At 40.2% G+C, this 25,485-nt stretch overlaps 1 long non-coding RNA gene across 1 annotated transcript in view; it reads left to right on the top strand.

The window, feature by feature from the left end:
- LOC110261468 overlaps window positions 1,723-25,485 on the top strand; it is a 206,817-nt gene continuing 183,054 nt past the window's right edge. Inside the window, exon 1 of the long non-coding RNA XR_002345560.1 lies at window positions 1,723-2,522. This is a non-coding gene — a long non-coding RNA (uncharacterized LOC110261468). The remainder of the gene's footprint in view (window positions 2,523-25,485) is intronic.

Genomic DNA, 25,485 nt, shown 5'->3' with positions numbered 1-25,485 from the left:
ACATCAGTTAGCATGGCCATCATCAAAAAGTCTATAAACAATAAATGCTGAACAGGGTGTGGAAAAAAGGGAACCTTCCTATACTGCTGGTGGGCATGTTCACTATGGAGAACAGTATGGAGGTTTCTAAAAAACTAAAGAGTTACCATAAAATCCTGTAATCCCACTCCTGGGCATATATCTGGAGAAAACTCTAATTTGAAATGATACACACATCCCAATGTTCACTGCAGTGCTATTTACAATAGCCAAGACATGGAAGCAACCTAAAAGACCATCAACAGAGGAGTGGATAAAGAAGATGGTGTACATACATACAATGGAATATTGCTCAGCCATAAAAAAGAATGAAATAATGCCATTTGCAGCAACATGGATGGATCTAGAGATTATCATACTAAGTGAAAGAAGCCATATAGAGAAAGACAAATATCATTTGATAGCACTTATAGTATAATCTAAAAAACAATGAAATAAATGGACTTATTTACAAAACAGATATAGAAAATAAATTTACAGTTACCAAAGAGGAAAGGTGGTAGAAGGGGTAAATTAGGACTTGGGATTAACAGATACACACTACTATATATAAAATAGATAACAAGGACTTACTGTATAATACACAGAACTCTACTCAATATTTTGTAATAGCCTATAAGGGAAAAGAATTTGAAAAAAAAGAATCTGAAAAAGAACATATATCTATACACATAAATACCTGAGTCACTGTACTGTACACCTGAAACCAACACAACATTGTAAACCAACTATACTTAAATAATTAAAAAAAAAAATCTCTAGTGCTCCTTAGAGCAAGAAAATGCTAAAGCAGAGATTTCCTCATGTTCTTCATGCTCCCTAAGTCTCTGTAGTTTCTGTAGGTGAGAGATAGGAAGATGCTGCAGATGGGTGCAAGTTGTGCTCTCTTTGCCACCCATTTGACACACTCCTGCCCCCCACCTCTTCCTGCCTCCTGAGTCTTATCCCCTTCTTCAGAAGCTGGCTTTCTGGTCCCTACTTCTGGGGATTCTTCCCCAGTTACACCAGCCAAAAGAACCCTCTTCCTTGTATGGAGCCCCTGGCATCTTTACTCTCTAAGCCTACTTTTCACTTATATTGTGGAATATCTTTTGTATTTCAAATTGCCATTTGTATTTATATGTCCTTTTGCTATTAGCATCATACTTTTCTCTGGCCTCTTTATCTAGAGGGTAGATTTCTTGAGGGCAGGAAGCTTGTGTTTTTACACCTCCCTAAATATAGTGAGCATTCCATGTATGCGTAGAACCCATTGTGAAAAATAACTTTACACTTTTCATTTGTTCCCACTGCAGTGCTATCTCCTCATATCCTTACTATTCTTAATTAATATTGAATTTTCCTTATAGCCCATCACTCTGCTTCTTTTCCTCACAGCATAGATGAGGCTTCTAAATTTGCATTTGTGTTACTTTTATTATTTATTTTTTCTATTTTCTTTTTAGGGCTGCATCTACAGCATATGGAAGTTCCTGGGACAGAGGCTGAATTGGGGCTGCAGCTGCCAGCCTATGCCACAGCAACACTGGATCTGAGCCATATCTGTGATCTGCCCTACAGCTCATGGCAATGCCAGATCCTTAACCTTCTGAGCGAGGCCAGGGATTGAACTCGCATCCTCATGGATAGTAGTCAGGTTCTTAACTTCCTGAGCCATGACAGGAACTCTGCATTTGTGTTACTTTTAAAAAGATTATTTTATTTTTCTCTTCTCTATACATGTAAGAATGAGAGCATGTATGTTTTTCTTTTCCTTGCCTTCTAGATATCTTTCTGAAGTCTCAAAGATGTAGCCCTAAACTCTTCTCCAAGGCTTTTAAAGGATTTGTTTCCTAATAATGACATCTTTTCTTTAAAGTGAATGTCATAAACCCTTAATTCCCTTCCATACATGGGAATTCATCACTGTATTTCAAGAATTCCCCAAAACCAAAAATATCAATCTCACAAATCAATCTCCATCTGACCTATTCTCCACAGTCAAATCCAAATTCCTCCCTTAAAAGTTCTGCATTCCTCTGAAGCTAAATGATACAAAAAATGTCAAAAACACCCTTGCATTTGAATCACCCCAGTCTCTCTCTGCTCCTATGGGCTGATTCAGCAGACTGGCTTCTGGTGGAGGGCACTGGTTTCCCGGGCTAGTTTCTGGACTATTTAAAACAGATGGAGGCATCTTCAAGGCGGCCCTGTCAAAGGCCAAGGACATTTTTTTCGGCATAGACTCTGAGCTTGTTGCCACATAAACAAACAGAAGGATTTCACTTTAGCTTCCCCATGTTTTTGGATTAATGACAAATGCTAAGAGGGGTACGGAAGCCAGTAAGGCAGGCCAGGGCAGCTAGAAGCCCAGAAAGAAGCTGGGAGTTGCTGGCTCTGGCTGCACACTCAGGGTGAGGCCGTGAGCAAGCCTCTACTGTGAACGAACGTCTGGAAAACCTCTCAGCTGGACAGTCCACCCGCAGACCCAGAGGCTGGATAAGGTAGGAGTGAAGGGGCAGTCTGCCTTGGATTCCCTGGGTTCAGCGAGTACGTCTCACTTCTGGCTGCACAGTGAGATCACCTGCAAGGTTGCTGAAAGCTGCCAGTGTCTGGGCCGCACCCCAAACATGGGAGGTTTTTTTTTTTTTTGAAAAGATTTCTAGAGGATTCAGATATTCGGATATGCAGCCAGGATGGAGAACCACTAATTGGTGATGATGAAAAGTCAGATTTTCTTTTGAATATCTTGAATGAGTTGTTTTTTCCTTCACTTTTTTAGAAGACTTTTTTGGGGTACATTTTAGCTGTTTATAATGTATACTCTCCTTCACTCTTTCCCTAACTCTTAGCCCCTTCAGGAGTTGAAAAAATGATTTCTTTCTTTCTCTCCTCCATCCTTGCTGCCTTCCCTGCCTCCCTCCTTCCTCCCTCCCACCCACCCGTCTATCTATTTATACACACATATATAATTTGTGTAAGTTTTCATCACCAAAAGGGCTCATCTTGACTTCAGTAAACCATCTTTGCTAGTTCAGGAGTTAGTGGTTGCAGTATGCTGGATTCCATACTGGAAATCAAGTTCAGTAGATTTAGGTCTAATCCAAGCTCTGTTATGTGACTGTGGGTAAATCTTATATGCTTCTTTGAGCCAGAGTTTCCTTACCTGTGAAACAAGGGAGTCAGACCAGGCATCCTCCAAAGTTATTTCCAGCTCTAGTGTCTGCTTGTAACATCCACTTTCTTACTAAACACCATGGAGCAGGACCTACAGAAGAAAAGGAGGGTGTTTCTCACTTATGTGCTGGAACTAACCTCTTGTGTAATCTTTAGGAACTGTCTTAAGGGCCCGTGTCATTAAGAGAAGATCAAAGCCAACCTCTGAGCTACCTGGATGCTTGTCCCATCTCTGCCTATAAACTGTCTGAGGAAGATTAATTTTTATTTTTTTTATCTGTATAAAATGAGGAAGCTGCCTTTAGAATGCTAGGGCTTGGTTTCCCAACATGTGTCTTATGGAACCCTAGTCTCACAAGATGAGTCTTGATTAAAAAGGTACTGGAGTTCAATAAATTTGGGAAATGAGGCACGGTCTAACCCTCCTCTTAGAGATTCATAATGCATATTAGTATTAAAAGCTTTGCATAATCTCTTAGTAAAGAAATCTGCCTAATGTTGCTTAACACAGTTTGCCATGTAAGTGATCATACTTATTTGAGCAACCAGTTAATATCTCTGGCTCATGGAACACATGTAGGGAAGTGTAGCTTGCTGCGCTGTGGCTTACAAGCCACAGCAGCCTAAGGCATTCCTGTTATCAGTGGTATTTTCAATATGGTAACTTCCACCCCCATTCTCCTTGGAATGCTGAAGTCTACATCGCCCCCTGTGGGCCTATCACATCCCAGACTCAAAATCCAAAGCTTAGGAAACTTTCAGATTGGTTTTGAGATCTGGGGAGGTCATAGATCACCTGTGAAAAAGAATGGAGGAAGAGGATGCACTCTGCAGAATTCACGCAAGGCAGAAGAGAAGAAAGAGAGCTAGAAATTCTATGGCCCAAGAGAGCTAGGAAGGCAGGTAGACAAGGGACAATAAGAACACAGGGAAGACAAAATTAGTTCCCTTTCTCTGTTAATCATGATCTTTGATTAAACATATTGATATAAACACTTTATTTCAAAGATATAGTTTTCTTCCTCATTTCGATGGGTTGTTTCTAAAGAATAACAGTAGAGCAGTTCTAGGAGGAATCTTAGAGATCGCTGGGTCCAAATATGACAAACAGTTTAAGGTATGGTACCAGCTCTGACAAACAGTTTAAGGTATGGTACCAGCTCTGAACCTAGTGCCCCAGAGGCTGCCTGGGGCACTAGGTTCAGAAGGGCACAGGGGCTATATACTGACCTAAATTGAAATTCTGTGTGATTCCTAATGATAATTTCCATATATAAGGTGGGACAGTGTCACCTGAGTGGGGTATTTGCCATTCCTTATGAGGATGAGGAAATCACTCAAAGGAGAATATACTTGCCCATACTCACACCAAGTAACTGTCCACCCCCTGCCCCCATTCTCATTTACTGAGCGTGAACAACATTCTTGATATTTAAAGGGTAAAAGTGTATGGACTACATACTTTGAGGTTGTCTCAACTCAGTCAATGTACACATTCATTTGCTAAACATGAATAAATAGTGAGCAAATGGGGATCATTTATACTCCAGTTCAGGCCAATTGCCTCCTCTTATCTTTATCTTTGTCTATGCAAACACGGCAAATGTTTGTGACCAAATCTGGGGCACTAACTCAGGGGTTTGAAAATGTTTGGATTTTGTTGCTTTCACATTTTGAAACCTGGGAAAAGGCGAACATCTACCAGCAGTTGGGAACCACTCTTCCAGCTTCCCAAAGGCTTCCTGGCACCGATTTCCAGGTGCTTTCTAGTCCTGAAAGGTACTTTTAGAGAATTAGCAGATGATGGGAACCTCCAGAGATGAAAGTGCTTCCATTCACTAAGCTTGTGCCACCCAAACACAGCCATGAACATGGCTCTCTGATGGGGGCCAGTACCCACTTCAAGACCCTGGTTTCCTGACCCTTGATTTCTGGCTAGCCTTGGGGGATGACTTCACCAACCCCTTTAGTTCTGTTCCAAATATCTCCCTGATCTTCTGCCTCCAGACACTCAGCTTTTACCTTCATCTTTAGTAGATTTTTATCCAAGATAAGATCTTAGGCTCTTATGTACAACACACAGGAATGAACTGCCTGCTGAGATCAGGAAAGCTTTCAAATCAAGCCTCCTGTCCAACTATGAAGAATGTATGGCAAAGAGCCAGTCTTCTCAGTTGAGCCCAACAAATATTTTCCCTAAAGATTATCAACATCCAGTTCAACTGCTCATTACAACGTATGCAGCTCTCTACTCTGCAAATGGATAGAAAACTTGAGTAAGTTCTTTTCCTTTATAAAAGCTATTCCCATACATGTATGTTTATAGCTTCACAGAAATAGGAAACGATATCCTATACTTTAGTTACAGTTCATTTGGGGAATGGGAGTAGGGGAGGGGCTTGAAGTGGGTTTCATTTTCTCCTTTATGCACATCATTTTTAAAAAAACAAATAAGAGCATATTTTCTAATTGGAAAATAAAAAATATTAAGTAAACTTAGAAAAATAAAAAAGTAGTTACTAATTCTTAGGGATGAAGGGAGGGAAACCAAAGTTCATTTAACCTTTTGATTCAAAATCTGCTGTAAATCTTAGTCAAATTTCCTATACAATTTTGCATGTATCTATGTATGTATGTGTGTGTGTGTGTGTGTGTGTGTATGCACTGCTCTAATGTTGCCAATCATCCTTTCTTGGGAAGAACTGTTCATTCTGAACTGTGTCTCTCTTATATTTTTGGTGTTAAAATGTCCTTTGTTTATGAAATAATAGTGACAGTAAATGATAATTTTTTAATATCTTGCTTGGCATAATAAATCATTGGAGATTCAATGTAAGTTCTCAAACTTTAGACAATTACGGGTTTATTAAAACTATAGTCTTGGAACTTCTCATGTTACCAATGTCCCCATTTTATAGATAAGGGCACAGACACTTAGGGAAGTTGTAAAGCACCCACGATAATTGATTTAACTCTGTTCTTTACACCATACCACTGTCTCTCAATTAAAAAATTCATTAGTCATATAATATTTGCTTACTGAGCATATAACAGTTATTAGACTAGGTGTTAGGGATAAATATGAATAAAAAGGTATATTCTCTTGTAATATAATGGCCAACAGCATTAGTTTACATACCATGTGCTAAATCAGTCAATAAAATTTTCCTCTTCAGTAAATAAATGAGACTTATAACATCTTACTTATTACCTATCATCATTTCTTTATATATTACTATACTTCCTAGCAGACACTTTGCTTTGTCCATAATATTGACATCTTATTTTGAACCATATAAGAATGTTAAAGGTTTTAAAAAGTTAAACAGAATGAATATGCATGCTCTTTTAAATTCTTTAGGCAATATTTAAATATTCAGAGACATGAGTATTTTCACTGCTCACAGCCCTCCAATCCCATTCTGGTCTCTGGAACTAACCACTGTTAACAGTTTTGTGGATATCCTTCCAGAGCCTTTTCCTTAGAGCATCTGCATAGATCTGTGGTTACTTTTGGTTAAGTAGCTTTTCTCATATAATTATTTCTTGTAGCGTAAACTTCCTTTATCCCAGTTAGAGTGATCCTGTCATTTCTGTGAATGGGATCATCAACCACACCTCCACAATTTTGCCTAAATTCAGGCCCTTCTCACCTTAAAATAAGTTGTGTTTTAAAGGTTTTTGTTTCATAAGCTGATTGGAATGTGTTCTCATAAAATGAGCTACAAATATGTTTTACACAGTGGTTGCAGCAGCACAAGAAAAAAGTCAGTATGGAAAAGGAACATTTAAAGAGTCTTTCCCATGTGTGAAAAGCCCTATTAAGAACTTTCCATCATTTCATTTACTCTTTGCAACATTCTTGTTAGGGTGGTTATTATGCCAAATTATATAGTTGGAACAGCTGATGTTCAAGGCAACTAACTCGCCCATTATCCTACAGGTTGTAAAAGTCAGGGCTAGGAGTCAGGTCCCCTTGTATTTGACTCCTAAGGCCAAGCACATTGCAGCCCCCGGAAGCCAGTTTAATAGGGGAAGGGTACACACACAGACATATACTCAGCCTCTGGAGGTGGAAGGGGGTTGCTTCCTCCCGTCTCGGCAATCACAGAGGGAATGAGCTGGAACAAGAGGGCTGCTAGCTCTGGTGCCGTCATACCAATTGAATACTCCCATCCCAATCAAATATGTCAGACCAGGGGGCTGGCTTAGTGCCTCATTGCTGTAGGGATATTTTGGCTTCCAAAGCCAGTTATACACATACTACTGATTCAGAAGTTAAATTGCTGGCTTGTGATTGCGTTTGCCTGATGGGAGGCATCAGCAGGAGGCTACAAGGTATGAGGAAAGAAAATATCAGGGTACTTAGCATCCTGGCTCCTTTCTTGTCATAGCTGCTTTGTACTGGCTGGATTCCTATACCAAAAGCCACAGCTCCAGCTGGATGGCCTTCTCTCCATCTTCCACCCTCTCCACATTTCAGCAAATAATTCCTCCCCTGACACCTTTGACCTAGGGGTGGTTACAGCATTCAACTCTTACTGGCCAAACGCTTTACCATTTCTTGTTGGTTTAACATAACCTTACCCACTCTCCTATAAATGGCCCTCCGTTAAACTTTCTTTAATTATTCCTTTGGACCATACCATCTGTTTGCTGCCGGGAACTAGGCTGATCCAGTAAATGAAACCAGGATTTGTTCCTGAAAACAGATCCTCAAAATGGGATTCTGTGTTTAGGTTTCTCACATATTTGATGAAGGTGCACTTAATCCTTTGCCAAGGTGAAATGGATAACTTAAGTATGTGGTAGGATAAGTTACTCAAATTATCAACAGCTGTCGCATAGAGTGGTGTGTCTGTGAATGGCTGAGGTCATGTGACAGTGGTGTGAGTTGTTTTGTCAGATTTAGATTATATAGATTGTGCCATGGACTGGATACTTACAAAACCCAGATAACATAGAGGAAAGGACAAATTATTAGCCTTGAAAGCTCAACTCAGGGCAGAGGTAAAAAACTGAACAGCCTCTTTGGAAGTGTTTAGAGATGTTTACCTTTTATAGCTGCAGGGCAAACAGATCTAATTTAAGCTTTTCAAGAATTTCCTTATCTATTACAGCTGCAGGGCACATACCACTGAAGATCACCTGGCTAAACACATACACTATCTCCACCTACCTTTCCTCTCTCACATAGATTTCTAGGTGCTTGCAACCTGCTGAAATAGAATATGCTGAGGATTCAAATTTACCTGGGAATGACTCTTGGCTTTGGCCATAACCACCTATATGGGATCAGGCAAACTGCTTTATCACTCTGAGCGGCAAGTTGCTTCATCAGGAAATGTGCAACACTGCTTGTTCTTGTATAAGATAAGGTCTAAGTGGAAAAAGAGGAGATTCCTAAGGTATAAGATGAGGATGTTTGAGGCAAACATAGACAACTGAGAGCTGAAACCTCTCAAATCCCCTGATCTTTCACTGCATAAGGAAGAACTCCTGCTCCCCCAGCCCCATCTAAGACAACAACTGCCCCCTTATCTTAGCAAGCCCCAACAGGAGAATCAGTGCAGACCTCTAGTATTCCGAGTGTAACCAAGACCCCTTCTGCAGATAAATTATTCTCTCTTTAAATAGTTTCTGCCTTGCTATAGGCCCTAGTAGAAACTAAATGCCTGACCACATCAGTTTTCTGTGCCTGCAGTAACAAATGATCCCAAACCTGGTGCCATAAAACAAGAGAAATTTGTTCTCTCACCGTTCTGGAGTCTAGAAGTCTGAAATAAGGTGTCAGCAGGGCCACAGTGCCTTTAAAGGCTTCAGAGGAGTTTCCTTCCTTTCCTGGTCCAGCTTCTGTGATTCCAGAAATTCCTTGGCTTGTGACTGCATGGCTCCACTCTCTCCCTCCATTCTTCCCACTTCTCATCTGCATCTCCTCCTCATCTGTCTCTAAAAAGAACACTTGTAGTTGGATTTGGGGCACACCCTAGTAATCCAGGATGAGCTCATCTCAAAATCCTTAGCTTAATTCTGCCTGCAAAATACCTTTTCCAAAAAAGTTCACATCCACAGGTTCTAGGAGACTATCTTTTTGGGGGGTGGGGGTGGAGGTGGGGGAGACTGTTCAAACTATTACACTAACTATGTAAAATCAAGTTATTATGTAACTTGAGTCACCCTCAGTGAACTGGGTGTTATCTGACCCACTGTCCACAGAATTGGACATGTGCATTAGCCATCCATCAAATGAAAATGGCATAGAAAAGATAAGATTCAACATGTGCAGGTGGCTCACTCTTTGAACACCCACTTCTGCTGCATTGCCTCTTCTAGCACAATTCATATCTATAGCCTTAGGTGGGGTCCCTTATAACCATGTGACTGGGGAGCAAAAGACTTAGGCCTGATGTTATAAGATATGGGCAGAAGACAGACGTGCACAGCCACTGCACTGTAATCCCAGTTGGGGTGGCTCTGCAAGACCAGAGTGGAGGGAAATTATTCCAATTAGGAAAACATTAAGAGGACTATTTGGTTATTTACTTAGGCCACTGAAAGATGGCCTAAGGTTTCCATCCACATCTACATGGGAAGTGACTAAAAACTTAACAAGCTGGTCAGGCACTTTATAGAATACGATTTGGAGATTGGTAACAAAGGGAAATGTATGAGGATAGATTTCTCATAATGGGCACAGAATATTCTTTGATCATGTAAATGCTCACCAGAGAGCATTTCACTGTGGAGAGGCTCTTGATAGTCAGGTGGACAAAATAAAATCCTCTGGCTATCAGTCAGAATGTATCTCAGCCAACCTGGTGCTTGGTCAATGGGCACCTTAAACAACATTGCTATGGCAGCAGGGATTGAGGTTCCTCAGCATGATCTCCCTCATCAAGACCAACCTGGCTACTGCCACTGCTCAGCATTTCACCTCTGTATCTCAGTATCTCCAACGGCAGAGACCAATACTGAGCTTATGATACAGCATCATTCTCTAGGATGACCAACTTAACTACCATATTGTTGGATCCCTCCCATCACAGAGACAGCAGCCATTTTTCCTCAAAAGAATAGCTACATGTTCTAAACAAGTATTTTCTCTTTGCTCCTAATTCTTTTGCCAGCATAACCATTCCTAGACTTATAGGATACATTATTTTATCCCTTATATAACTCACTGGCAAAAAAGCATGGAAATGAGTTCTCGTCCAATAAACTCACCACCTCATCATTGATACACTGGTGGAATGAATTAGTGCAGACACAGTTGCAATTACAGGGAGACAGAGAACTGTGTGGTTAGGCTGTATGCCTCAAAGCAGAGGTCAAAATATAGTGCCATTTCCCTGACAGTCAGATGCTTCAGAATCAAGATATGAATAATGCACTTAAAGAAGTTCGATTCTAATCTGGGGACTGGTGGTTTTGGAGGTTCTAGTGCCCAAGAGAAGACTTCTGAGAGGGTCATGGTTCCACTAAATTGGAAGCTGCGACGGACTGGCTTCTCATGCTGCTAAACCAACATGCAGAGATGGGACCACTCTACTGGCCTGGGTGATCCAACTTTGTAAAGGAGAACATGGATGGCTGATACCTGACAGGAGGGATGAGGGCAGTGCCTAAAGCTTAGAGAATTTACTAGAGCCCTTCTTAGTATTTTTCTACCAACCTGGCTTATGAAAAATTGCAGCACTTCAATAAATACAAGACAGCCATAGAATCAGATTTTGTACAAATAAGATTTGAGTCTCACTATGAGGAAAAGACTATCCAGCCAAGGAACTTATAGAGGGGAACAGGAACAGGGAAGGGATAGCAGAAGGAGGAAGCTGTGGTTATCAAATTAGTCCTGAGACTCAGCACAGAAGCAGGGACAGTGGATGCTATGTTTTGTGTCATTCCTCCCAACCCCATTTCTTTTTTATCCTGTGTCATGGTTGTGCCTTATGGAGAGCACTGATGTGGTACATTTTATGTTTCCTGTGGAAGTATAAGCGAATTCAGATCATCTTGCCATGATACATCTGCTGATTGAAACTATGTGTTTCTTGGAGTTCCTGTCGTGGTTCAGTGGTTAACAAACCCAACTAGTATCCATGAGGACACAGGTTCGATCCCTGACCTTGCTCAGTGGGTTAAGGATCTGGCATTGCCGTGAGCTGTGGTGTAGGTCGCAGATGCGGCTTGGATTTGGTGTTGCTCTGGCTGTGATGTAGGTCAGCAGCTGCAGCTCCAATTCTACCCCTAGCCTGGGAACCTCCATATGCCACAACTGCGGCCCTAAAAAGCAAAATAACAACATCAACAACAAAAAACTATGTGTTTCCTCTACTGGGGATACATGTTTTTCAACCAAAAGGAAAAAGTAGACACTGAGGCGCAAATATGTGTTAGAAATATTCTTGCTTCCTCCAGACCTGTTTTCTATCCTTATTTCCCCAGCTCTATGCATGGAGAGGTTGACTGCTATGAACTGCCCTAACCAGGCTCCATTCATGTGGCTTTCAGTTGCAATGGCAGTGGCAGATGAGAGTGCTGAGGGAAGACCAAGCTGTGCATTCCCTGGCCTCCCCTTGCCTGGGCCACAGTTTAGCAGTGGCCACTTTCTTCTTTCCAGGGCCACGGGACCTCTTGGGTAGTCCTTCCCAAGAGCTACAAGTATTTTCAGGTCTCAGTAAGCCCTTTCTCCCCTTGTGTCTTCAGTCTCTCAGTTAAAGGCTACTAACACCACTCCCTTGTTGATTTCCCTTAACTCTAACCTTTCTAGTCACTTGTGATAGAATATGATGGAGGATAATGTGAGAAAAGAATATATATATATTCTGGGTTACTTTGCTGTATAGTAGAAGTTGACAGAATACTGTAAATCAACTATAATGGAATAAATAAAAATCAAAAAAAAATAAAAACTTTTATGAAAAAAAAGTTTCATGAAACTCTCTCTGGTCAGTCATGTGAATGAGCTGTCACTTGCTTGCCAGGATTCTGACTAGCACAATACCTAAGGCCATGATCTTCTGTTTAGGCTAAGGAATCCCTCCTTCTCCACCTGGCTCACATGCTCATATATCAAGTGTGGCTTAGACAGTGAAAGACAAATATCATGTGATATCGCTTACATGTAGAATCTTAAAAAAAGGATACAAATGAACTTATTTGCAGGACAGACACAGACCAACTTTGAAAACAAACATACAGTTACCAAAGGGGACAGGCTGGGGGGCGGGATGGAATTGGGGATTTGGGACTGGCATATACACACCGTGGTATATGGAATGACTGGCTAACGGGGACCTGCTGTATAGCGTGGGGAACCCTACCCAATATCCTGTGATAATCTATGTGGGAAAAGAATCTGAAAAAGGGGAGTTCCTGTTGTGGCTCAGTGGTTAACAAGTGCAACTAGTATCCATGAGGATGTGGGTTCGATCCCTGGCCTCACTCAGTGGGTTGGGGATTCGGTGTTGCCATGAGCTGTGGTGTGGATTGCAGACATGGCTCAGATCCTCCATTGTTGTGGCTGTAGTATAGGCCGGCGGCTGCAGCTCCTGATTTAACCCCTAACCTGAGAACCTCCATGTGCTATGGGTGCAGCCCTAAAAAGACAAAAAAAAAAAAAAGGAATTTGAAAAAGAATGGAAGTGTGTACCTATATAACTGAATCACTTTGTTGTACAACAGAAATTATCACAGCATTGTATATCAACTATACTTCAGTAAATCTTTAAAAAATAAACAAAAAAAGCATGGTTCTACATGCATATGTTTCAAAGATCCAAAGACAGCTTCTCTTCCATGGACTGTGGTCACTTCCATAACACCACCACAAGAGGGAAAAGGAATTTCTCTTTTAGGTGTAGGAATTTTTTTTTTTTTTTTGTCTTTTTGCCATTTCTTGGGCTGCTCCCATGGCACATGGAGGTTCCCAGGCTAGGGGTCCAATCGGAGCTGAGCCACCAGCCTACGCCAGAGCCACAGCAACATGGGATCCGAGCTGAGTCTGCAACCTACACCACAGCTCACGGCAATGCCGGATCCTTAACCTTAACCCACTGAGCAATGCCAGGGATCAAACCCGAAACCTCATGGTTCCTAGTCGGATTCATTAACCACTGAGCCACAACGGGAACTCCAAGGTGTAGGAAATTTTGGCCCCTGCCTCATCCATATGCCAAGTCCTCTGAATTTGGAAAAATGTTCACTATTAATTTTGTTAGCATTATAGTAGCTAACTATAGAATAGTTATATTCTAGTGGTCATAAGACTATAGACCACTACTACTAGGCTATAAGCTTACTTCTATTACTTACTATTATATCATTATATTACTTACTATTACTAGGCTATAAGCTTGCTTCATTCATTCATTCAGCAAACATTTAGTAAACACTTACTTTGTTCTGGGCTCTGAAAATCTAGAACTGGACAAAACAAAGAGTTTACCATCAGGGAGCTTACAATTTCATGGAATAAGCCCTCACTTCCTTCTCTGTAGTATTGTGAGCACAGTGGGAAAATCTCAGTCAGTAATTATTATATGAAGAAAGATGAGGATTAGGAAAATGACAAAATGTAAATTACAGTTATCATTAGATCAATGTAGTTCAATTTATTTTTTTTTTTGTCTTTTTGTCTTTTTAGAGCGGCACCTACAGCATATGGAGGTTCCCAGGCTAGGGGTTGAATCAGAGCTACAGCTGCCTGACTTACACCACAGCCACAGCCACAGCAATGCCATATCCGAGCCATGTCTTCGACCTATACCACAGCTCAAAGCAACGCCAGATCCTTAACCTACTGAGCAAGGCCAGGGATTGAACTTGGGTCCTCATGGATGATAGTCAGATAGATTCATTTCCACTGAGCTACAATGGTAACTCCATCAATGCAGTTCAGTTTTTAAGTGTGAGGGTGATCCTGCCAATCTGCTGGTAAGTCTCCTCTCAGAATCACTTAGATTTTTGTGCTTAGAAATTTGTGAAAATTCATGAGGTTTTGCTAGATTCCTCTCATTACCATGTCAAATATCTGGAAGCATCACAATATTAGTGCAACTGTTGCTGCTTCAGAATCTGCCCCATGGTGTTTTCCAGAAAAAACCCATGTCTCTTGCCCTACTGCTCTAGATAGTTGTACTGGGATGAGTTCTGTGGTGGTGACCAGACTCCTTAGCCTTCCACATCTCAGCTGCTTCTCAACCTACTTCAGCCTCTGTTCAAGAGGATCCCTTGCTCTATGGCTTCCCTCTAGATTCATTTCATCCTTTCCTCTGGCCCATGTCTTTTTCTTTTTAACCTCAGCTTCTGTCCCCCCCTTCCTAGATTATCCTCCTGGCCCATCATGCTGCTACCATCTGCCTACTGGGAGTCCTGTTGATAGAGAGCTAGGTGGTATGGCAACAGACTCACTTTGTAAAATGGAAATTGGAAAAAACGTAAAGCGTTTTCAGGTTTTTTAGAGCAACAGGGTAGGGGATGGAAAGCAAAGTCATTTATTCCAGAAACACTTTGTTCCCAGTAGGTCTCTGCAATGGTGTTTCCTCCTCTTAATGCTTTTGTTTCATGCAAGGTCAAATTTTAAATGTACATGCTGACACAGTTGTGCCGTCTCATTGTCAGGTGGCTGGTGTGTGGTCAGGGCTTTTTAGCCCTTTGTAGTTTTGTGTGAAAAATCACTGCGATATGGGGTGGGAGGGGAAAGACCCATCAGGGAAAAATCTTGCTCACAGGAGAGCTGAAATCAAAGGAATGCTTGAGGCTGTGAAAACCGGCCTCCCGTTTCCTGGCTCCAGACTGTGAGCACTCAGGCCTTGGAAAAGGTAATCTGGAAAAAGTGAGGTGCGGGGAGGACGGGGATTTTCACACTGCAGCCGAGGATATCCATCGCTTCTTTTCAGGTTTAATTGTGCGTGGGTGGTGTATGATTATAAGTGCTCGTAAATTGTCTACCCCAAGACTGAATTCAGCCCCCTCCATATGTGTCAGCATGAGCTGAGCTGAAGCCAGTGAAACGGGCCAAAAACCACTCAAACTGCAGCCAGACTGATGACAGAGGGTTTGAAAAGTCAGCTATAGAGACCTGTGAACCTAGCTTTTGGAGTAATAGATTTCTTGTCCTAAACCTCTACACAGATGCTATTTTTTCCTCTTTGGGGTGGGATAGGAAAGGAGAAGGTACTAAGGGAGAAACTGACTTTCTTCTCTAGTTGAGCAAGTAGCATTTAGTCACTTAGAAAAGTATTCAGAAATTTTAGGTAAAACCCATCATGTGGCATTTTATAGGATGTTCCAACTGTCTGCTGCAAGATACATATTCCCTGCCTCCCTTTTTTGAGAGCTAAAAATGGCATTATTATTTTTCCTTTGTTATTGTTGTGTGGCTTTTTCTCAGTAATTTATTTTTTTATTTTATTGAGGCATAGTTAATTTACAGTTTTGCATTGATTTCTGGTATAAAGTGATTCATTTTTTGGTGTGTATACACACACACATTCTTTTTCATATTCTTTTCCATTACGGTTTATTACAAGATATTAAATATAGTTCCCTGTGCTATAGGACCTTGTTGTTTGTCCATCCTATATATGATAGTTTGCATCTGCTAATCTCAAATTCCTATTTTCAATTGAAACAAATTGATTTCCAACTTTTATAAAATAGCAATGAGAAAAAAATGCACTTTGACCCTTCAAAGGGGAAATAGGAAAGTGCTCTGCAGTATTTCCTGCCACTGCCTACTAATTATTTTTTAAAGGTGGTTACTTTGATTGCTTTTATATTCAGTAGTGAAATTGTGTTCGATGTTTTGTTTAAGTGTGAAGCATTTTTGAGATTGGGAAGTGAAGGAGCTTAAGAAATAATTGTCATTTGAAAGTTAAGCAAATACAATATAACCAGCTTGGTTATAACACAGATGAACATTTATTTATGCCTCCATAATAATTATCAATGGCATCCTGTTATGCAAAATGTATTGAGTGACAAGTGTCTAAGAAGACTCTTTTTTTTTGAGTTGATAGCTTAATTATGCAGAAGTGTTATTTTATTATTTTTTATTACTCAAATGAATTTATCACATCTGTAGTTATATAATGATCATAACAATCCTGTGAAATTGGTTGTTATGATCATTACATAACTACAGATGTGATAAATTCATTTGATAAGAAGACTCTTAAAGGAAATGACTGGAGCATCTGGTTAGTCCAGGGACAAAGATTTTTGTATAAAACATTCTTAACCCTCTGGGCAATGACCAAATTGGGCAGGTAGTTAAAGTTATGATGAGGTGATAAAGTGGCCCTGTTTGGATTCAGCTCAAGGATTTATATATGGGTCTGGAGTGAGGAATCTTAGATGTGAAATTATTTGGTGCCATTTAAAATGTAATTCCAATAAGCATGCAGGAAAATTATCATAATTTTTTTGATGGGCAAAGGGAAGATATTTTAGAAAATAATAGAATATTTGAAACATTAGTCATTTAAGAGAACTGAGGCTAAGACCTTTCTCTGGGAGTTAACTGATGCAATCTTATTAGTGAGAGTCCTTCTTGCTTCATCAAGAGCAACAGGATCAGAAGACAAGGCAAGGTGAGTCATGGTGGCAGCAACAGTGAGGGTTGTATGATGGGAAAACCCGAGAGCTGCAACCAGGAGATATTAACAGGTACTAAAGAGAGTTTGTAGAGCAGTTAGAAGAAGAGAGAAACTGAAGATTCAGGTATCCCATTAGCAATGCATCTAGATCACAGTAGCTGCTCAATAAATATTTATTGAATGGATGAGTGTGAGGAAAATGAAGAGGTGGGTGTGGGGAGGAGCCACATCAAAGTATCTAAAGATCTCATCCTGTGAGTTTTGGGGAAGAAGGGTGATTTTTTTTTTTTTTTCCAGAAGGTGCTAACAAAGATAATACAGAGTCAAATTTCTCATCTTAGGTTGGGTGTTAATGGTGCAATAAGGAAATGAGTAAGTGTTCTGGGATCTGGGTAGAGTTTTAGGGAAAACAGACCCAAGGCAATAAAGTGGAATGTTGGACCGGCAGAGAGTATGGGTCACTGGGGATCAGGAAGCAGAGTGAGTTCAGTAGCTGAGCCAGGCTTCTCCTTGCTCTGCAGAAGCTGTGGTCTGAGAAGAGCTCCACAAAAATTGTTCTTCCATCAGTAGGCAGTCCGCAGCTGGATGTCTACTTGTTCCAGGCCAGAAGCATGCTTGGTCTCATAACACCGGGGAAAAAAGAACTTGTATTTCCTAAAGATGAAGGATTTTTTCTCTGTGAAAGTGATTCCTAGGAGTTTTCTGGTGGCTCATTGGGTTAAGGATCTAGCATTGCCATTGTAGTGGCTTGGGTCACTGCTGTGGCTTGAGTTCAATCCCTGGCCCAGGAACTTTCACATGCTGCAAGTGCGGCCAAAAAAAAAAAAAAAAAAAAAGGGAAACTGCTTTATGGCAGTGTTTCTAAAATATTAAAAGGAAAAGAATTCTCTTGAATCTCTGCTATTGACACAAATTGTTTTTAGTATAATGTTATTTAAATATGTATATACAAATATAAAACTAGGAAAAAATTCTTTAGGTTTAAAAATCTTATAGCCTTATATAACCAACTTTAATTTCAAATTAAATTCACTCACTGAATTTGGCATGCAGCTACTTTGTTACAATGTGCTATGTGATGACACAATTTCTCTACTACTTTCCTCTATTTAAACTCTCAACAAATTTCATACAGTGTACTGTGAAGTCATAGGGTTTTGGTTGATTTTAATGCATCATTTATGAGTTATATACACCTCTCTTCTCTTCTCATACATAAGTGGTAATTAATGCATCACATAATGTCAGATCAAATCACAATTTATTAAGTAACTTAAGACACTAAAGTCTCATTCTGTAAAAACATCTTTTAATTACAAATGCCCAGTGTAAGTTTTGATTTTCTTATGAAGTAGTTTGACATGAGTAAGAATGGTAGTTGTGGGACAATTATTGTCATTTTGACATTAGGACATCAATTGAACAGCAATCAGATATGTTTATTTGTACTCTGACAGTTAAATGCTACAACTTAGGTGATCTCTTGGCACCAGCATGGTCATAAATACACCTTAAGGAGAGGCAATGAGTAAGTGGCACTACACAGTTCTCAGGTGACTGAGAATATACTAATATTAATTTTTAATTTTTACTCAGATATGTTTCAAATATGGTATGGAAAATAATATGAAAGACTTAATGCCCACCAAGTAAATTATAAGATGATAGATAATATTTTGCAGTTATTAGCTTCAGATATCTTCTTGGTTATCATCATCTTATCTTAAAAATTTATATACGGTAAATTTTTTGTACACAACTCTGAGTTTTAACACATGCATAGACTTGTATAACCATTACTAGATAAAACCAGTTTCATCATCCCCCCAAATTCCCTTGTGCTGTCCTTCATAGCCAAAACTTCCTCCTATGTCAACCCCCCAGCTACTACTGATATATTCTGTTCTGATAGTTTTGTCTTTTCTAGAATAGTATATAAATGGATTCCTATAATAGGTGACCTTTGGAGACTGACTTATTTCACTTTTATGTAATGCATGTTTTGTACATTAACACACCATTTTATTTTTAATGCTGAATATATTCCATTTGTGTGGATGTACCTTCTACTCATTGAGGGACAATTGATTTAATATTATGAATAGTGCTGTGATAAATATTTGGTTAAATGTTTTTCTGTTTTGATTTCTCTAGCATAAATTCCTAGAAGTAAGATTGACAGGTCCTAGCTTAAGTGTGCATTTAGCCTCATAAAAACCACCAAATTGATTTCTAGAATGTCTGAGCTATTTTGCATGCCCAGCAGCAATGTATAAGAGTTCTAGTTGCTCCTCTTCCTCATCAGCATTTAGTATGTCAGGTTAAAAAATAAGTTTTAGCCATTCTAATAGGTATGTAGCCATCCTAGTAGGTATGTAAAAGCCACCACCAGTTTAATCAGAGAGATGTTATCATCTGATCAATATTTTAAGAGGACACTGTGCTAAGACAGACTATAGGAAGACAAGTTAGAAGGAGACCTAGTAGGAGGTTATTGAAATAATATAGACAAAGATAATGGTGGCTTAGATCAGAGTAGTAGCCATAGAGGTGATGAGAAGTTAGGAGTTTCTTTGCTAACTAACTGATGTGGCATGAGAAAGGAAGAGGGAAGTCAATGGTGATTATAAGGTTTTCCGGGCTGAGCAGTTAGAAAAAATGGAATTGACATTTACTAAAATGTTGATGAACAGGAACAGTTTGGGGGAAAATGTTAGAAACTCAGTCTTGGATACCTTAGTCTGAGATACCAGTTAGATAACCAAGAAGAGATGTCAAGTAGGTGGCTGGATATATGAAACTAGAATTCATGTCAGGCTGGATCTAGAAATGAGGAAGTTATCAGTCTATAGTATTTATAGACATAAATCTGGATGAGAGCTCCAAGGGAGTCAGTGTAGGTTAAAAAAAAAAAAAAGTTCAGTGGTTGGACCCTAAGGAAATCTAACACTTAAGGGGGGATACAAAAGGGAACCAGCACAGGATTCTGTGCAAAATGTCTTATCAAAAACCAATTAGACCATAGAAGAAGCTAAGCATACAATGCAAAAGCTTATCAAGCTCATCCCAGCACATTTTAATACAATAATTAAAATGGTTTGTTAAAAAATAAAACATCTGGAGTTCCTGTTGTGGCTCAGTGGTTAACAAATCTGACTAGTAACCATGAGGATTCGATCCTTGGCCTCACTCAGTGGGTTAAGAATCAGCACTGCCATGAGCTGTGGTGTAGGTTGCAGATGCGGCTCAGATCTGGTGTTGCTGTGGCTCTGGCATAGGCTGGTGGCTACAGATCCGATTAGACCCCTACTCTGGGAAACTGCATATGACGCAGGTGCAGCCCTAGAAAGGACAAAAAGATAATAAATAAATAAATAAATAAATAAAATAAACATATGAAACAAATGTGAAATTATACCGAATGTTGGAACAGCATACATAAAACAGAAGTGTCCTAGGCAAACTAGAATGCATATTCATTCTATCTCTGGGAGATCTCTCCAGTGTTAGGGCTTCAACTACCACTTCATTGTTGCTGAACTCACTACTGACTCCATGTCTCCTGGAACCTGATTTTTCTTCCAGCACTTATGTCCTGTCTTATCACATGTTAGCAGTGTCTAACTTATTGCTCCAATAAAAACCCATGGACCACCCTAGCCTTCTTCCTCAACTCCAATCTATCACATCCATTTTTTCCATTCTTCTCTCTGAAGAGCACAGAAATCCATCTGCTTTTCTTCATGTCCATTGCTACCTACCATCTTGGTCCACATACCAGCATCTCTCACCTGGATTATTCCACAGTCTCATTAACTCATCTCCAAGCATCACCTTTACTCCCTGCAAGCTACTCTCCATATTGTGACCAAGATGAGCTTTTCAAAATGAACATTTAGTCATGTTTCTTCCCTACTTAAAACCTGCTAATAGCTTCTTACTGTTCTTAACTGAATTCCTTATCAGGGCCTGAAGTCTACTTCTTGATCTAGCTCTCTCTGTATTCTAACCTTTTACCAACTTTACCCTCACTTTCCATATTCTAGTCTTTTAACCATTCTTAGGTGCATGTTTGTGCACTCACCAGAAACTGAACATGCAGGCACTTTCATCTTGGACATCCCAGTCTCCAGAACTGGGTGAAATAATTTTTTGTTGTCTAAGTCACTCAGTCTTTGGTATTTTATGATAGCAACCCAAAACTAAGATCGTTTCCACAATATGCTATATTCTTGCTTCTATAGGCCACTCATGCTAGGAACACTTTCTCACTCAATGACCTCTTTGCCACCTAAGTCTTGCCCTTTCATTAAGTCCCCCTTAAGGGTTTCACTCTAAAGGTTATTTCCCCAGGCAGGCCCTTCCCAACTCCTTAGATCAGGATATAACCTGTACTAGGCATTTCAATGCAACCTACTTCCCCTTTTGTCGCACTTGTCACATGTATTTTAAGGCATTTGCAGCAACATGGATGCAACTAGATATTCTCACACTAAGTGGAGAAAGAGAAAGACAAATACCACATGATACTATTTATGTGTGGAATCTAAAATATGGCACAAATGAATCTATATTCAAAATAGAAACAGACTCACAGACACAGAGAAGAGACTTGTGGTTGCCATGGGGGAGGGGGGAGGGAGTGGAATGGACAAGGAGTTTGGGGTTAGTAGATGCAAACTATTCCATTTAGAATAGATAAGTAATGAGGTCCTGCTGTATAGCACAGGGAACTATACCCAATCTCTTGGGATAGAGCATGATGGAAGATAATATGATAAAAAGAATGTATACATATGTATGACTGGATCACTATGGTGTACAGCAGAAACTGGCACAACACCGTACATTAACTATATTTTAATTAAAAAAAAGAAAATTGCTAAAGTGTATAAATGTAAGAACCATAAGGACGGGACTGTGTCTGTCACTCAGTCTCCAGCTCGTACTGTGCTCAATAAATGATTGCTGAATCTGAAAAGACATTACCTATTTCTTGAAGAATAAGCTGAATCTTGACTATCTTCAAAATAAGTCTTTCAAAGTCAATCTTTAAAAACCACCAAGATATAAATTCTTAAAATCTTGCCACCTGCCTCTCAGGGTCCATATTGAGTAAGAAGACCTACATACTCAAGAGAATATGGGGTTTCCCTAGAAGAATCTATGTTTCTTGTTGACTGGTTGAGGACTGGTTTTTTCTGGTCCTACTTCAGTGAGGTCTTCTACCTTGGGGACATGATTTCTATTATTTTTACTTGGGATCTGTAATCAGAGTAGCAGGGACTTTAGGGATGGGACATCTAATGCATACCCTTGCCTTCAGGCAAGACTCCACGGAACTAATTTGGGTTAAAGATTTCTAAAGTGTATAGAGCACAAAAAGATATTTTCTAAGGTTCCCCAACACAGAAGAACTATTTTTGTGTATTCTTGCCATAAGAGCAGTTTTCATAACATTTGATTTTAATTTTTCAGTTCAAGTTTGGACTCAAATACATTTTGTCTAGTCTCCAGGAAAAGGGGAAAGTGGTTGGCTCCTTTTCTCTGTCCAAAGACTTCCTAGATGTGCAAACAGTTTATAAATCAATCCTTAGCATTCTGGAGGGCAAAGTCAGGAAAGTTCCTCTGGGAAATAAGCTCCCATCCCTAAGATGGGTTTCTACGGAGAAGTCAAGCTCTGTAAGATTAAAAATGCATCATGCTTAGGGAATTTGAAGTCTTCTTTCCATTTAAAAAATGCACAAAAGCCAAGAGCAATCTAAGTCATGTTTCAGCTATGTCCTGGAAGACTGAAAAGTGTTGTTTTCATGGAAAATTACTTATTACAGAAAAGATTTTATAGCTATATTATAATTTGTGGTACATAGATGTTTCCTAAGGGCTCTCTGATTTAAGACTGCAATCACGGATGAAACTCTGATACCATGGCCACTCTCTAGAGCATGAACTTTATTTCCTAAGATGCACAGTCTTCCAATTCTGTTTCCAAAAACTATTTCAATGGCTGGCATAGAATTCCAACTGTAAGGAGGAAGGAGCAGAGAGAACTATGTTGGGGACAGGAGGGGGGAAGATTTGAAGCTATATCGATAACTATCTCTGTTTGACTTCTTTTCTCTTTTCTCTCTCAAATTCAGTCAACTTCAATAGTCCCCAGACACCCTGAATACAAGGTGGGGTCTAAACAAAACATTATCTGTGCCCAAGAAGCTACCAAAATAGCTGGGGCCATGGTTACAGCTGCCAGTGGCCCAAACCAGGGTATTATCTCACAAAGTTTCTGCAAGGCCTTTAAAGGGCATTTAGTGAAACACAAAATAAACAGGCACATGATGAAAGGCTGATGGTGGCTATGCTGATAAAAAGACCAGACAGAAAGGAGCAAGTTCATCCCAATCAAGATTCAGCTTCAAAGGCTGACCTCCTTCTATACACATCAGCCTGTGGCTCTTGGTACCATGACCTCTCCCAAACTCCTATGGATGCAGCAACTGCTGGAGCTGGCACACTGTGCAACCTCTCTGAGCTTTAGTTTCTTCAATAAAACGAGAATACTGGACCAGTGCAACTCAACACTAACTCTCTGGGGTTCCCATGTGCAGGTGGACTCTAAATAACAGAAGTGAAGAGGAGAATAAAAATACACAGAATGGTTCCAACAGAAGGTGAATTTCAGCTTCTTGACTCTATTGATCAATTTGTTCTTTTTTATTCATACTTAAAACATTCAATTTAGAAATTTCTAGTGCTACCTAAACTTGCCTAGTAGCGTGCATCTGCTCTTTGGAGGAGGGTGTAGACTAGAGCAACATGACTTAAGGCCTTCACCTCCTTCCTGCAAGACATTGGCGCCTTTTGTGAGATAATACCCTAGTTTGGGTCACTGGCAGCTGTAACCATGGCCCCAGGTCTAACAGTAATCCACTATTTTGTTAGATCTATGTAATGCTACTAGGTAGAAGCAGGGTAGTTTGGAGAACATATATAGAGAAGAGTGCATAGTGTTATTCTCTGTACCTAACACATCTTTTCTGAGTATTTGAGTATATATGTGTGTACCCTCATTGGCACACATGCATCCTCCTCAGATATACAGTTAGATGATCACACTTGCCTGCTTGGGCCCCTCAGATGCCACTGGAGAGGAGGTGGGCAGGGCACTGGGATGTGAAATGGGAGTGAGGATGTGAAGGGAGTGCCAAGGGAAAACTATAAGTGGGGCTGTGTGGCCTCTTGCATTGACACAAGTCTTCTCTGCTTTTGGGGTCCAGGGGCTTTGCCTGGGCAGGCAGGGGGTCCAGCTATTCTCCACTGTTTTTTCTGGTCCCCCTTTTCTGTCGTGAGTCATCATTTGGCTTGAGACACTGCAGTGACTTTACAAAACCCTTTACTGTGCCAGCGGATTCAAGATACGAATGGTTTACATGTAGGCAAATTATAGGTACGCTGTTGAGGTAGAACCCAACTCATTCCATTTGATTCATAAGCCATGCTTCTTAGAACAGACCCTCCATTTGGTTCAACTGGCTAGTCTCTTTTAGACTGGAGAGTTATACCAGGAGAAAGCTTGGCCCCTAGTTCTCAGAAGCCTAAACCAGCAAGCCATACTTCTTGCTCATCCTACATACCTATTAGGGATTGGCCAAAGGACCAGCGATTGTAGCCACTTGGGATCCTGCACACAGAGGCTCAAGCTAAAGCAGACTTCCATGACTCCGATGTCAGGCACATGAGAACATAGCCAACTCTACACTTGCTCTTAAGACTGCTACCCAGAGATAACACACAGCACTTCCACTCACATACCTTTGGCTAAAACAGATCACATGCCTAAGCCTTATGTTAAATAAGTAATCATACCCTTCGCCCAGAGCTGGGTAGTGGATACTGGTCAACCGTTGCCCTTTGCCACACTCTCAATGCTGGGCTCACCTCTCATCCATCCCCCACCACTTCTCTCAGCTCAGAAACTTCTTTAACCTCTTGGTTGTTCCCCTTTCAAGATTCTAAATCCCAAATCTCTGGAAATTGTTTAATTCTAGCACATTCTGGTTACCCAGATTCTCTGATAGGCTAGAAATATGGCATCTTGGAGATTATTACAAATGAAACATGATCCGACCCTTTAATGAACTGTTACTAATTTGACTCATACTAGAAAGTCTAGTAACTTTAGAATGTATTTTGCAGATTGCATTTCAAATGGATGTCACAAAACTGGATCATTTTTACCAGAAAAAAACACTCTTGTTACAAACACCAGAATAAGCTTCTCTAAGGGATATGTCACCAGTACTATTAATTAGCTGTGTGACCCTACAAAGACTCGTGGGTCTTAGGTAATATTTCTCCAGGAGTAGAATAAAGGATGGTGCCATATTGCTAAGAGCCTTCCAGAGCTAAAATTTTGTGATTTTATTATTTCTATTTACAATCTCCCAGAAAGTGCATTAGTCTCCAGCATGTGTTGGAGACAGTGAGAATTTTACCTATTGGTGTTTGTTTGCTCCTTACTGAGCAGGCTCTATGGGGGTCATGCGGATCTGCATGTGCAAATATGAGAAGCATCTGGTTTCAGATGCTTGAATGGAAAGGTCAGGAAAAGTAAAAACAATTATATGGTCCACACCCATGTGGGAGCTAATGAGTTACTTGTGCACATTGCTGGGGAGAAATACACCCACCA

This window comes from Sus scrofa, chromosome 1 (assembly GCF_000003025.6).
Source record: "Sus scrofa isolate TJ Tabasco breed Duroc chromosome 1, Sscrofa11.1, whole genome shotgun sequence".
In the NCBI taxonomy this organism is placed as follows: domain Eukaryota; kingdom Metazoa; phylum Chordata; class Mammalia; order Artiodactyla; family Suidae; genus Sus; species Sus scrofa.
The sequence above is the reverse complement of the archived record's forward strand: the minus strand, read 5'-3'. Positions and strand labels throughout refer to the sequence as shown.